At 34.0% G+C, this 15,713-nt stretch overlaps 1 long non-coding RNA gene across 1 annotated transcript in view; it reads right to left on the bottom strand.

Annotated features, from left to right (window-relative positions):
- Nucleotides 1-12,023: 12,023 nt before the first annotated feature.
- Nucleotides 12,024-15,713, bottom strand: part of LOC103786825 (uncharacterized) — a 120,019-nt gene continuing 116,329 nt past the window's right edge. The window contains exons 4-5 of the long non-coding RNA XR_612562.5: nucleotides 15,254-15,293; nucleotides 12,024-12,462 (exon numbers count right to left, since the gene is read on the bottom strand). This is a non-coding gene — a long non-coding RNA (uncharacterized LOC103786825). The remainder of the gene's footprint in view (nucleotides 12,463-15,253; nucleotides 15,294-15,713) is intronic.

Here is a 15,713-nt window from a genome sequence, read left to right as displayed (position 1 = left end):
CAATTTGAGAAAATGAATGCCGACTAGTATGTCTGAAGCAGGGAGAGCTAGTGTCAAAGCACAAAAGGGTTCCAAAAGTCAACAAGGTCCGGATTCAACAAGACCCTGTAGGTCAAGTTAAGTACTTTAATCTTTATCTAAAGAAAAATTTAAGGCATTGTGCAATAGGACAACATAATTATACATGAGTTTCTAAGAGATATTTCGGCTGCAATACAGGTAGATGCTGGATTGGGTAACTGCAGAGAGGGAATGAAAAATGTTCACAGAAAGTCCAATTATGAAACTATAATAATATTTGAGGTGTCAGATGATTAGGTCATTTGCAGGTGGCAGATGGATGGATTTGAGATAAGTCAGCAAGTTTTTGTGACTGAATAAATTCTAGACTTAGAGCTCAAGTGCTGTTTGGATGGTTGTGCCATTTACCAAAGTAAACAGGATAAAGACAAGAATGGAGCAGGATTAAAGATGATGACCTCGGTTGAGCTTATGTACTTACTTATGTGTCTATTAATAATAGATATATAATTCTGGAGCTCAGAGGAGCATTTTAAGCTAGAAGACAAAATTTGAAAATATTTTTTACAGGAGAGACAGCTATCACTTATGAAAATGTAGTCAAGGTAGAGAATTTAAGTACAATCTCAAATAGTTGCTGTGAAGACAGAATTTAATCACAAGATGCACTTGGCTTAGTGTTTGATGGACAATTAGATGCCTTTCAATAATTGGTGGTTATTATCTTTATTTTTATTTATTTTCACACTAATATATGAGGTTAGTACTGATATTAATCCCATTTTACAGATTAGAAAGCAGAGAGGTTAACATATTTGCCACCGTCACGCAATTAGTGAGACTTGGAGCCAGATTTTAGTCCTATATTCATGTTCGTTTAAATCCAGAGCCCATGTACAAACCTTTCTTTCTTCTTACAATGAATTCAAATCTATTTATTATCAGTGTAGTATTTCTGTGAGTATCAGGTTTTCTGAAAAGAGCCAGGCTAGTAAATAATCAGGTCATTCAAAAATTCCACTCCTGATATTGCCCATGAAAAACTGTATAAAATAGTTAAAGAGTTGTTTTAAAAAATATATATGAATTCACATTAACAAAATTGCCAGTATGCAAAATCCATGTGTTTTTAGCAAAATATTACAACTTTTATTACCCTGAAAGTAGTTGGTCAGTCAGATATCATTGGTTTGTAAGGTATCCTTGATTTAAAATGGAAGAATCAGCTCTTGAAACAAAGAGAGAAATTTGTTACATCTTTAGAATACTCATTTTGAGGCTCATCAAGGGAGCTCCTGGAGGGCTTCTGTGTGTGACGCATTTTTATTCGCAAAGAGTGAAGCTAAGCCCTGCATTGTCGTTTGCAAGGTACTTGTTTGAGTTATCTGGTGCTGAATTATGAGAGTAACTCCATCATATAAGTGTTATTGCTCTTTTTCTTTCTGGCTCTTTGCTCCTCTTCCCAGACTTTGCTAAGGTACTTCAGTGGCTATAATGAAGTGAATCCAAATTACTAGTTTGAGACCAGCAAGAGACCTGACTTGCAGACAAAATATTCTTTTAACATTTCACTGAACTAATCATGCTAAAGGATTTACTCTGCCTTTCATAAGCTCTTCCTTGGCTTTGATTTTTTTTCTCTTCGTGTGTCTTGGTTTAGCTAAAGGATGTTTCAAAATGTCGACCTGAATGTTTTAGTAAAGTTGTCACAAAATTTCCTTTTGTATATGTATTTAGTTGATGATTTTAAACTTATAGAAAATAGAACAAGACCGATCAGACTAGCCTTAACATTTTCCTGTTATATATAGACACACAAAATATACACAGTATGTTTTCTGTGACAAATTATTAGACTCTGACCAATATGCATAGTAAAAAGAAATGCATGAGGTTTCAATTTACTCTTCTATGGTAAGAAATATCACATTAGCTCACATGAAATTTTGTTAAGATATTAGAGCATAGAAACAATATTACACTATTAAAGAGCTTTAAGGACTATGAAAGGACAAACAGGAGGAGTGTTAGCATTTTATAGGATCAAATATATGTCACCGTCACCCTTAATTCCTCACCTATTTGAAACTTTTAAAATTGACGCAGTAGTAACCCCAATGGAGTTCAACCCATCACTTTATATTGATGAAAACTAGATTATATGTCATGACTTGATCTGTTAAGCAAGCGGACTTGCCAAAACTGTAGTGCTAAAGGAGTAGTCCCATTCAGATATGAACACAGGTCAAAATCCACTGGCTTTTCCTAAGAATACTGCATCTATAAAACTCACCACACTAAACCACAGAAAATGTGTGTTTACACACAGGCATATTTCAAAGAGAAAAAACAAACAAAAAGAAGGGTGTGAATTAAGCAGGCTTAGTTCCTTCTTTCAAAGTGACCATGCCAACCAATCAATCTTCCTCCCTTAAACGGAAGGAGAGAGAAAGCAAACTGAGGTCAGCAATACTGCTGAAATGATGAGTCCTTCACCTGAAAACTTGAGGAAGGGCAAATAAATGTGCCCTTTAAGTAGGAGGTCACAAAAGGATTTACAAAACAGAGTGTCATAGTGTTTTGTTTCTGTTAGTAAATAGGTATTTTCCCTCAGTTAAAATGAAGGGTATTTTAACTCTAGACCTCATTTAAGTTTGAGTCTTGATTAAAAAAAAAAAAAAAATGACTCAACTACTAGGAAGCCCGGAAGAATAGTTGTTAAATTTTATACTCCAATAAGGATTACAAGTTTCAAGTTCCCTAATGCTCAACACGCCATTCCTTATTTGTCAATAGGTGTCCATCCTGTCATTACCAATGGAATTAGGTATCCATAGTTGCCTCCATCCAGACCAGGGAAGTCTTGTCACCCAAATTTGCTGCTTACACCACACTCATTTGGCCACAGGTGTTTGCTTATCGGGGATCTATGAAGTAAGAACCACATATACCATTCCTAGTGAGGTAATATAACATGTTTTACACAAATTTCAGAAACTATAGACTAGAAAGCAAAGGCCACATGGATCACCTTCTACATATATTCCACCCAGACTGACCATTGTAATAAAAATATTCAAACTCAAATAATTAAATTAGCAATTATATTTCTTGCATTTAGAATATCCACATTGTGGTCACCTGGAATCTTTACATCTTCTAATACGTAAGTGCCTTCTAGTCTCACAGTATTCACTTCCTGGTGGAAAAATGAAATTAGGTAAAGTGGTAAATGTTTTATACATGCCATGGGCAACAGGGATTCAGTTTAATTTTGTGATTTCTCTGGAGTTATAACAATTATATACCTCAGTGGTAACCTATACTGGTTAATTTTATGTGTCAATTTGACTGAACTAAGGGAGGCTCAGATAGCTAGAAAATTATTATTTCTGGGTGTATCAGTAGAATGAGTAAAAAAGATGGCTCTCACCAGAGAGGACGGGCATCACCCACTCTGTTGAGGGTCCCAGTTGAACAAAAGGCAGAGGAAGGGTGAACTTGTTCTCTCTTCTTGAGCGTGAACATTCTTCTTTTTTCCTTCAACATTAACACTCCTGGTTCTTGGGCCTAAGGACATGAACAAGAACTACTTCCCTAGGCCTCTGGCTTGCAGAAAGAATATTGTGGGGCATCTCAGGGTCCATGAGAGTGTGAACTAACACTCATTATAGATATAGATATATAGATAAAGATATAGATATAGATGGACATAGATATATACAGATATACATAGACCCTACTGGTTCAGTTTTTCAAGACAACCCTTATGAATACATAACTCCAAGGCAATTTTGTACAAAAAAGACCACCCTGTTTATTTTATCATTTTGATCTGCTGGTATTTGATATGCCTTCCAAAGAGGAGGAGAAACACACAAATTTGTTATGTATAGGTGTTTTAGCATAGGGTTACACCCTTTAACATTAATAGTTTATGCATTAACTCTTAACCAAAGGATATATCTTTTCTACCTTTCTTTCATCTTTGTTTTATGTCCAGTGTCTCCTGCCTCTCTCCACCTTGCTTGTCCCAACACATACATACCTCACTAAAAATGAACACAAGGAAGTTTCCTGTCTAAATTTGACTGAGCTCCAATAGGTGGCAACTGACTTTTTCCAAGTGTAGATAAGGGGTAATAAATCAGATATATGTCTTAAAAATACACTCTAATTCATTTTTGTTTATTCTAAATTTTCAGTAAAAGCTAACACCACCCTGAAGTTTTGTGTTGTTGTATTGTAATGGGAAGAAATTTATGAGCCCATGAAAGAGACTGAGCCATACTCTGATAACACTACTATCTTTTCCCTGAAGCCCTGTTTGTCTGGCACAGTCTCACCAAGGTGGAATTGGCATGCATCTGTCCTTCATATACATGAGTGGAATGAAGAGAAACATCCGTCATGGTGGGGGAGAAATATAATATTTGGAAGAGAGGTCTTCCAGTGAAAAATACAAAAAACACTGTAAGACAACCTCCCTCTCCCATACAAACGAAAGAAAATAGTACTTTGAATAGGAGGGAAAGTTTAATTACAATGCCAATGTATAATATACATAATGTGTTTCACTAACAATAACTATTTAGAGTGCTTAGCTCTAGAGATTTGGGAAAATTGTGTGAACCAAAGAGACAAAGCTTATTAAAGCCTGTACAAAGAGAATAAAACAAAAGAATCTATTGATCGTTATGCAAACTTTGTTTGAAACAGAAACAGAACCATGTTATCAGAAGTCAATAACTTCCTGGCCCTGTTGAAGTGAAATAAATAATCTTAAAAAGAGTGAAGTTGTTATTACTTTCACAATAGAGCCTGTGAGAAATTTGAAACAGAGGAAAAGTTTTACCATGAATGGTGTTACCACAGATCCCTATTTATGGTACCTATTCAGGAGATCCATCACTATGCATCCCTATGCAAGGGTCCTGGTTTTCACCTATTTTCCAGTATCTATCAACAGTGCCACTTCCATTCTCGGTAGTCTTGGTTTGAATAACAAATGACATGATCACTCTAAATACAACCCTATACCTCTGATGAGACTAAAATATATCTCAGTGTCCTAGACGAACTTTGGGATCCAAGGCTCCATACTTGGTTATCTACTCCAGATAAAGATGAGACCTTCTTTGGTCCAAAAGACAATCCAGTGTCAATAAAGTCAATAGTCTGTTTCTCCATCTCCTGCATCTGCCTGAAGCCCAAGATAGGTTTTTGACTTCCTCCAGTGGAGTAGGAAAGTCTTGCCCAAGTCACAGTTGGGCTTTAATAGGCATGAGTCTAGGTTCTGAAGGCTATCTAACAGCAGTAACTAAGTCACAGTAAAAATTTAGACTTGTTTTTATTTAAATTTAGATTTGTTTCTGAAAGTCAAGCTCTGGAAAAGTGGAACATCGTCATTTATCAACCATACCACCTGAGTTAGGTGGAAATAGTAAAATCATTCATTCTTTTTTTTTTACTCATTTGCTTTTTCATGGAAAAATATTTGTGAAACATTACTGCATACTATGCTATGCTGTCCTCAGATATATATCTGTGTCAGCAAAAATAATTTATGATCTTACCATGATCCTGATTCTTCACTGGGAAACTGAAGTGTTTTCTTGAAGGAGAGTGGAGAACTGCAATTCTGAAAGTTACATGGGGAACTTTAAACAGGAAATATTTTGTTCTTATCCTTCAAATTTTTGAAGTCTGGGTTATACAAATTCTATATATACACAAAAAGAGAGACTAAGAAAAAAAATTAGATGAAAATTACACGTCATTATCATGAAACTACAAAGAAGGTAAGATGTATTTTGGTACTATCTTGAGTACCACTATCTTGAAGATTCAAACTATAAAGCAAGAGGCCACCAGACTTCCACTTCTATTTTGTATCATCATGTAAATATTACTTCAATTTTTTTACTGATCAAACAGAATCAACCTTCCTATTAGAGAACATTTTATTAGAAAATGCTTTGAATATGCACTTGTTGAATGGTTGTTATATACAGACAATAAACAAAACCTGGCATTCACAAAGGCATTGGCATTCTAAAAACTCCTTTTCTGAGCCTATCTTCCTAATAGTTCCCATTATCTACTGCGTGTTTGACTTCACACACATCAGCATATTCATTTTACAGCCCCCTTTGTAAACATTCAAACTCCACTCTGCAAACTTTCAACTCACATTTTTATTTGTGCATCAAACACATCAAAGAACAAAAGATCTGTGGGAAAATTATGCACCACCACATAACTCCTTTTTTCAGAGCATAGAGCCTAAATAAGTATCCCTAGAGTCTTTTATCCAAAGCTTTGCTCCAAAAATGAATTATACCTCCCACTTCCTCATCTTCTACTGTCACCTACTTTGCAGTTTATCTCCTTATTTGTACTTTTCTAAATTCTGATGACATAAAGAAAAAGGAAAAAAGAAATAAGCACATATGTATTAGAAACTGTAGAAAGGCTATCATGACACAATATAAAAGATAATGAAAAAATAATGATTATTGACTTACATAGCTCATTAGCTCATTTCTCAACATAAATAAAATATCCTAAAATGTAGTCAACCTCTTCACACATGAAGTAAGGACCAAATCTGTCTAGGAAACAAAGTAATATGAAAACCGTGAGCTTAAAGCAATCAGAACTGATGGAAATGGCTAATGAGAAAATTGATCTGTTTGCATGGTAGAGAAAGTGGAAATAATTTCTTTCACATTACACAAATCAAGGCTTCATAATTAGATTTGACACAAATACAGGTATAACCTCATTGCATGGGACATTAGGTTGTACTACAAAGTAATTTAAGTTGAAAATGTAAGTTCCATTAAGAAATAAATTCACTGACCTAATAAGACCAGGAACATATTCATGATAAAATAACAGAAAATCAATAACACTTTACTAATTTAAATATTTAGTGTAGCCTGGGAGAACAAAATGAAGGAAAAGAATACTGGAATCTAATTGTATTGCTCAGATTGAGTAAAATATGAATAGTAAACAAGCAAAATACATATAAAAAATTAAGTGGCACTTTTTTCAATTTATCCCAAATTAGTTGTGTTACTATATATTCACTCAGTGCTAGCTTACTATAGACAGAAAATCAAGGAAAGACTAGCATTCTGACAATCCTAGAATTTAAATTACCTGTATATTCATTACTCTGCAGTTTTATTTACCATTAAAAAATACAAGAACAAGTCAAAGACCTATTATGGTTGGGAAAACGGTGAGAACTTTCACAGAGGTATATACTAAGGTCTTTCTTATACCTGGAGCTAAGAAAAAATATAAATATACTTTATTTTTACTTATTTGAAAGGAATGGAATAACTATAGTAACATTTGGTTTGATTTATATTCTGGCAATTGAAAATACTCAAAAGAGAAGGAGATTGTTTGGTAGTCTCTTACATGCTTTCCTTAAATGTGCCAGCCAGTTATCATCAATTCATTTTTTCTCACATCCAAATGTACCCTTAAATATCTGATTTGAGATCATGAACTGCACTCTCTAAGCATTTCTCCTTTACAATGGATATATATTTTGTCACTGGAAGGTGCTGGAAGGGCACTGCAAGAAGGAGAGGGAGCTTATCTTCCCGGATCCAAACTGCTACTTTTGCTCTGCCTTGCTCCTGCTACATAGAATGTCATCAATGTGTGTCAGTGAGGAGGGTGGAAGGGAATTCCCCCAAACTGCAAATCCCTCAGTGACCTTGCTTCCTTGGCCCTGACCCTGACAACACCTTGTCATGGCCCTCCTTATGCAGACATTGCATGATCAAAGACATGTGCCTGCAGTGCCTGGACCCCATCTGTGTGCCTACACACCAGCTTCAGCTTGACTATGACCCACAGAGTTGCTTCATGTGGCCTTCCCAATGCAGACTAAGAGCTCCAAACCTCCTACAGGTGGTGGCTCACTGACTTCCCTGTTTGCCTGCGCACAAATATGTCTTGCCTTTGCTGTGGAAGGCTGTTTCCTGCTTGCACAGTGACTATGGACCAGATCTAGCCTGGGCAACAAAGTAAAATTTTTTGCCACTCATTGGGTTACAACTATATCTTCTTCACCAAGGCCTTGGAATGGGAACTCCCTTCTCAATTTGTCCTTTCTGAGTGACTTTCTCTCTACCTTAAAGCATCCTTCATAGTTATCTTTATATTTGTATAGTAGCCTTGTATGTCAGTGGTCCTTAGTTCCATCCCCATTTTCCATAATTGGCTAAGACTAACAAGTCTCAGCATGTATTCTTATTCATGGCTATAATTTATTACAGGGAAAGGGTACAAAGAAAAATCTGCCAAAGGAAAAGTTGTATTGAACGAGGTTCCAGGTAACAAGAGTCTTCTCCAAGTCAAGTCCCACAGAACTCAATTTTTTCAGCATCAAATACTGACAACTATACGTGAGGGATTATCTATTAATGGAGATCATTAGAGATGTAGCGGCCAGGGCTTTTATTGGAGGGTGGTCACATAGGCACCCTCTTACCTAGTATATACCAAAATTCTAGACTCCTGAAAGAAAACAGGCGTTCCACATTAAACAGATAATTTTCATAAACAGGTTAGGCACTGTGAGCCATTTTTTATCAGGGAATGGTTGAAACCCTTCTAGAATCCAAATTTCCAGAAACCAGACAAGGTCCAACCTTGGAACCAATCCTTTCTAAGAATAGTCATTTCAAGCCTGTTAAGTAAACTATTTTTCTTCACACCTAGCATCGTTTAATAATTCTTTATATTAAGCTTCTTCTGTTGAAATTGTGGTGAGGTTTCTATCTCTTAATTGAACTTAGACCAATATGTATACAATTACTTCTTGGGGCATATTAGATTTTTTCAATGTTACACTAACTTCTAATCTCTTCAGAAAATACTTAGAAAATTACTGCTGCAGAATACTAAATATTATCAGAAGTTAGCCTCATGACAACAAACAACGGCTCAATTTAGGCAATTTAGGAGAGGAAATTTGGACAGCTGGTAGCTAGGTTTATGTCTATGCCCAAAAGTCATTTTAGACTACAGCAAGTAAAAAAAGGAACAAGTGTGAAGTCTGTGAAACATGTTCTTGTTTTTATGTTAAAAAAAACTTTTCTTTCAACTATTTTGCTATATTTGAATATTCAAATTATTTTAAAATATTCATTAAGAAAAAGGATTGGCTACTTTAAAATTCTATGAGCTTAAACATAGGAAATGGGAAAATGTTAAAACTGGAGATAGCAGAAGCAAAATGTATTTTACACATGTCCTACGAAACAGGTGGGAAATTGAAAACGTAATGCAATCATGTGGGAAACTCATTCTGAGTACTTTCTGATAAGGCAAAACTGCCATCAAGCCAGGGTAGTACCCAGGCTACTGTGTTAACCTTTGAGTTTTATTTATTTAGCTCCAGCAAAAGCTAAAAAGCAAAAGCTGAGTTGAAAAGGGCCATTTTTTTTCCTGTGGATTTCAGATTTATTGAATTCTTGGAAAGCAAAACTGAAGAATTCCTGACTAAAGGCTTTCTGGTAAGTACCCATGAAAAGCTATGATTCCTATGCATAGCAGGATGAAGAGAGACTAGCATACGCCTCTCTGATGTTGCAAATAGTAGATAAAAAGTAGAGGCCATCTGTCATCAAAATTCCCCTGTGAAAGTAGGTTCTGTTTGGACTTTGGTGGTAAAGAATCAAATAATTTCAGAAGGTAAATATACTGTACTTAAAAGCCAGCCAGCCTAGCCCTATAAGTTTACAGATAGGGAGCTAAAGACAGGAGAGAGAACGTTATATACCAAAGAAGCACAAGTTATGAGTACTTGCTGATTACTAGTAAGATAGTAGAAACAGAATTAGTAACTATAATACAAATACAAGTCAATAATCTTTTCATAGACCATTTGATCCTATTAGAGAGAACACACAACATTAGAAACTTATGACTCCTAACAGAAAAACTGAATAAGAATGCAATGTGGTAGGCATCAAGAGAGGTTATGTTAAAATCATCGTATACTTGAAACATCAGGGAGGGGACTCACTTTGGATTTTATAATTTACCTTTCTTTTATCTGCTATATATTTTATACAAGTTTTTAGAGGCCATTTTAATTATTACTCTTCCTGATGATTTATCTAGTATATCTTCATGTAAACAGCATAGTTGATTTGAGAGGTTTTTGGTTTTGCTTTTGACGATTTACACTGGTCACACGAGATCCAATGTATCAGATGCCTAGCACCAGTACTTCAGACTAACATTCAGCAAGAGTTAGCACCCTTATCTTGCCCTACTATATTTTACACTTTCTGACAGTCTGTAGCATTGCCAACCTTATTATCTTACAACAGTAATCTAATTATGGCTTAAAGTTTTAATTCAGCTGCCAAATACAGACATGATTCATGTGGTCTTGAGGTATTACAGTGTACAGGTTTTTTTCTGGGTCGTTCTGTACCCTAATTTAGCATTTAGTGATGCATTTCATCCGATAAAGATTATCTCCTTCAACATCCTTAATTACCTTGGACATATTCATGAACGGAGAATTGAGATGTTATTTATATTTTTAGCCAATCCTGAGTGTAGGAAAGATAACTCTTATACTCAGGCATATGTATTTCCATATAAGTCTCTCACGTTTGGTCTAAATTTGGCTAATGGGTGGTAGATAAACAAATAAAAACAACCAAGGCAGTCTTTCAAGTGTGTACAGACAGGTCTATGGCCATGGCTTCTCTTCTCAGCACTAAACATAATTTTATCAACTTTTCTTTTTATGATATTACTCTGCTCCTACCAAACTCTTTAGAGTAATCTTATATATTTTCAATGCTTTCCCAAAATAAGAACTCAAAAACTGAGCTCAGTACATCTCATCAATGCAGACTACAATAGCATGTTTCTAGTGTACTACTATTAATGAATTAATAAATTACTTTAATATTTTACACAATGTTTTCATAGTTATCAAATTTCCTGAGGTATAACTACACAAATAGCTGTAGAAAAAGAGCCCCCTCTTACTTTTAAAAAGTGAATAAATAAATAAATAAATGTAAAGAGTACAAATTCAGCTTTGTTACATAGATATATTGCTTAGTGCTGAAGTCTGGACTTTCAGTGCAACCCATGAATAATGTACATTGTACTCATTAAGTAATTTCTCAGCCTTCATCCCTCTTCCACTCTCCCCTTTTCCAAGTCTCCAATATCTGTTATTCCACACTCAATTCCAAGTATGTACATTATTTTGCTTTCAGTTATAAGTGAGAAAATGCAGTATTTGACTTTATGTTTCTTAACTATTCTTTTGTAGTGAATTTTATGAACACGAATGCATGTCTTAACTTTTATTTCTGTAGATTGCACTTCTTAGATTTTGATACTTTTTAAACCTCAATTCTATCATTCATTAACTCTTCCAATCCAGTAATGTTTGTATTTGTAGATTTAATAAGAAAACTATCTAAGTTCACCCCCCCCCAAAAAAAAAAACTAAATGAAGGTGAAAGCCCTATGATGTTAGGTATCAGAGGGTAACTCTCAACTTCCTGATTTCATATCCATTTATGTGTTATATAATGCAGTTTGGGAAAGAGTCTTTAAAGTACAACCTTTCATTATACAAAAAACTATTCCACTAAATTACTTAATTGGCACTCCTTTAGTGTGCTTACTTAACAAACTAAAAACCTTTCACTGAACTCAGCGCACATTTCTTGAGATTTTACACAAAGATACTATGAAAAATTTTGAAAAAGCCATGATGGAGAAATTACATCTTAGATATTGTTTCTATAGTTGTTACTTTATATACACTCCTTGCAAAACAGATATGAGGCTAGTTTAAAATGATTTCTTTTATAGGCATCCCATAATGGTTTTTGTTCTAATCCTTTCAAAGGTATATATCCAATACATTAAATGAATTGAAAGTGTATTTCATCGGAAATCCACACAAATACATGCTAGAGGAGAGATATGGGAAAAATGAATTTATTGGATTTTTCACAATTGGACTGCAATACTAAAGATAGAAGTAATGGTTTCAAAAGTTAAAAATTATTTAATCGGAGATGAAATTTGGACATCATTCTAGGAAATACCAAGACCAGGATATATTAGTTTGTTGTCCGAAACTCTGCAGGTTTATAAAAATAGCTTCTTCAGTGACAGAGAAACATGTTTGGTTTTGTATAACAGCAAAAATTCAATGGAAATATAGTTGATTAAGAAAGATAGATCAAGGTGGGACAAATGACCCTATTGACCCTATTGAGACAGAAAGCCACAGTCCATGGTCTGAAGCCAGGATTCAGACTCTTGACATTTGAGCCCCAAAGTCTCTGCTCCTATTCACTTCAGTATGCCACTTTTTGTTTGTAATTCGTGTCTCAGTGTGGAAGTCGAACGTTTGCCCTGTTGGGAAAGCAGCTATATGAGCAATTCGGGAATTAGAGTTATAAAAAAGGCATTTAAAATAATCTATAACGTTAATACTTTAAGCATTCATTATCATTCCTATCACTTAATCGTTATCATGTAATTGTTATTACCAAGACTGATAGAGATAGATATTATACTATATAAGTTTTACCTGTGTTTCATATATGTTGTTTGATTTACATGTTATAGATATATGGTTTACATATTATAGATATAACAAGAAACGGACTCTCCCTCCAGGTTTCTCACTTTTAGTCTGCTATTCTTCTATCCTACAAAATACGTTAAAAACCATTGGAAAAAATCACATGGAACAGGTCTCTTAACAGAAGTCAACTGAGCATTTTATACACTTTTGTTTCCAGCTTTACTGAGATGATTGACAAACAAAACGTAAAAATATTTAAGATGTACAACAAGATGTTTTGATATATATACATTGTAAAATGATTACCACAATCAAACTAGTTAACATAGATCTATCACCTCACAGAGTTACCACACTGTGTGTGTGGTAGAACACTCCTAAACTATTATCTTAGAATAGATCAGAGAAGATAAGCCCTATTCTCAAGTATACATTATTATTAATTAACTATAGTTACTATACTATTAGGTCTCCTGAATTTATTAATTCTTTAACTAAAAGTTGTACCTTTAACTAGCATCTCTCATATCCCCTGCCTCCCAACCTCCAGTAACCACTCTACTATTCGCCACAATAAAATATTATTCAGCTGTTAAAAAACAGAAGACAAAAAAAGAAAGAAAGAAAGAAAGAGAAAAAGAAAGAAATCATACTATTTGCAACAATGTGGATTAACCTGGAAGACATTATGCTAAATGAAATATGCCGAGTACAGAAAGAAAAATGCTGCATAATTTTGCATATGGTGTAGAATCTGAAAAATCAAACTCATGTACTTTCTTAATAATTTACCCTTGTTTCCTCTCTCAAATTATTCTAAGATTTTACCATCATTGGTATTAGAGTTAATTTGTTTTAGAAAAAAATAGCTGTCCAACAGAACTTTGTGATGATGGAAATATTATGTTGTGTGGTGTTCAAAATGATACTATACTTGTGCAGTTATTGTGCACTTGAATGGTGAAGCCAGCCAGGCCTTGAGGTGGAGATAGGGAGCTGATGATTAGCTAACAAAATACAGTTAACTAGAAGGAAGAAGACCTAGTGTCTGGTAGCACAGTAGGGCAATTAGAGTTAACAATAATTTATTGTACATTTCAAAATAACTAAAAGAGGGAAATTAAAATGTTCCTAACACAATTATCCTGATTTGATCATTGCACATTTTATGCTTGTATCAAAATATCAGTGTACCCCATAAATATGTACAGCTATTATGTATTCATAATAATTAAAAATGAAAGTACTGTAAAATGAAAAAATGAGACAACGTGACTAAAAAACTGAATTTTAAATTTTATTTAATTGCAATTAATCTAAATTTAAGTAGATATATGTAGGTATTGGTTACCATACTAAACAGCGCAGTTATAGAACATAACATTACCGGTTTTTGGAATGGAGTCATTTGATCACCTTAACCTGGAACTTCAGATCTGATTTCTCTAGTGAAAAACTAATTTCTTAAAATAAAATGTTATGCAGACCATAATATATAAATCAGAAATGGGCGAAGCCACCCTGGTCAATGTGTCAAGGAAGGGGAAACCTGGATTTTGCAGAAAGAGTAGAGGTTAGCAGCTGGACTCTCAGCTCCCTACTTACACTCACATCAGAAACAGCTAAGGGACCACTAAGACACTGAAGAACATGATTTGAAAGCAACTGATGAAAATGTTTCAGTGCCTCTGGCATCTTTCATGATTTCTTAAATATTTATAAAATTCATTTTATGATTAACTCATTTTAAAAACATTTTTCAAGAGATTTCCACTGTGCTATCAGCAATGATGCTAAGATTAATAAAACACAACTATTGCCCTCATGTAACTTAAAATTTAAGATTTTGTAAAAATCCAACACTGCAATTTTAGTGTGTTAAATTCTATAGATGATATAGGTATGAAGAACAGGGTGGGTAAGTGCAAAGGAAGGAGAAATAATGCTTCACTGAAGACATAACACATAGGCTGAGTCTTGAAAAATTAGCGTGAATCAGGAGGACAAGGGGTGTAGGTTGGGGCAGGATATCCTCAGTACACAAATTCTTGTAGTATACTAAGTAGTCGTTATTTAAAGGTAATGAATGTTCTCTTTACCCAGAGCCAGGTAAAATTTTATCTTTTCTTATTTGTTGAGACTTAATCAGTTATTATAATCATTTCTTCATTTTCTAATTAAAAGATAAATATCTTTGAAATAAATGAGAAACCAAATAGTATTTAAGTCCTTTTGCCTTCTCTATTATATGGATTCTTTAAGCCACATTTTTCCAACTTGAAAATAAAATCAACTATTTTGTCCCTGCTTTCAACAGATCTAGTAAAGCAGTGAGGAGAGAGAGGTGCTCCACTGGGAATATTATGAAAAATGTATGTAGAGGTGTATACCCCAGAATATCATGTGATAAAGCAGCTATAAAAATGATAATTTATTTGTGTGGGAATTTATAGTTTGTAAACATTTTCATATTTTTATTTATTTGTTCTGAAGTTATAGTGGACAAATAATTATTTCTGGTCAAATAATTATTTCATGTTTTATGAAAGCATGTAACAAAAACAAGTAATCCCTGATTATTGCAGAAATATCTGATGTTTTATAGATTTGTCTTACCTATTTCAAGAGGCAGGCAATCTTAACAAAAAATAGATGCCTACAGAAAAAAAAGAGATAGTTTTATCAAGTTAACCCCAATTACATTAATTTGGAAACATTTGAGCTTGAAGAAAGAGTATTGAATCATAAAAAGAAAGGTTGAAAAAAAGAAATTAATAACAAGTTAACAATAGAGCATAGAATATATTTTAATTATAATAAAATATCAGGAGTCAAGAATAGCTAGTTGAAAAGTATAAGGACTCAGGCTATCCAGTTAAAAATATTTTGGCAACAATGCTCGTGGTGAACATTCTATAGAACATTATATGTAAATACCATAGGTAAGAATATTTATAAATAAAAAGTTGTTAATTTCATACTCAGAGGACAGATGATAGTATATAAACAGCTATAGACATTAAGTAGAAAAATTATCTTCTTTAAAAATGAACATCTATTGAATTTCTTACATGAA

This window comes from Pan paniscus, chromosome 5 (assembly GCF_029289425.2).
Source record: "Pan paniscus chromosome 5, NHGRI_mPanPan1-v2.0_pri, whole genome shotgun sequence".
NCBI classification, from domain to species: domain Eukaryota; kingdom Metazoa; phylum Chordata; class Mammalia; order Primates; family Hominidae; genus Pan; species Pan paniscus.
This window is presented reverse-complemented; position numbering and strand designations above follow the sequence as displayed.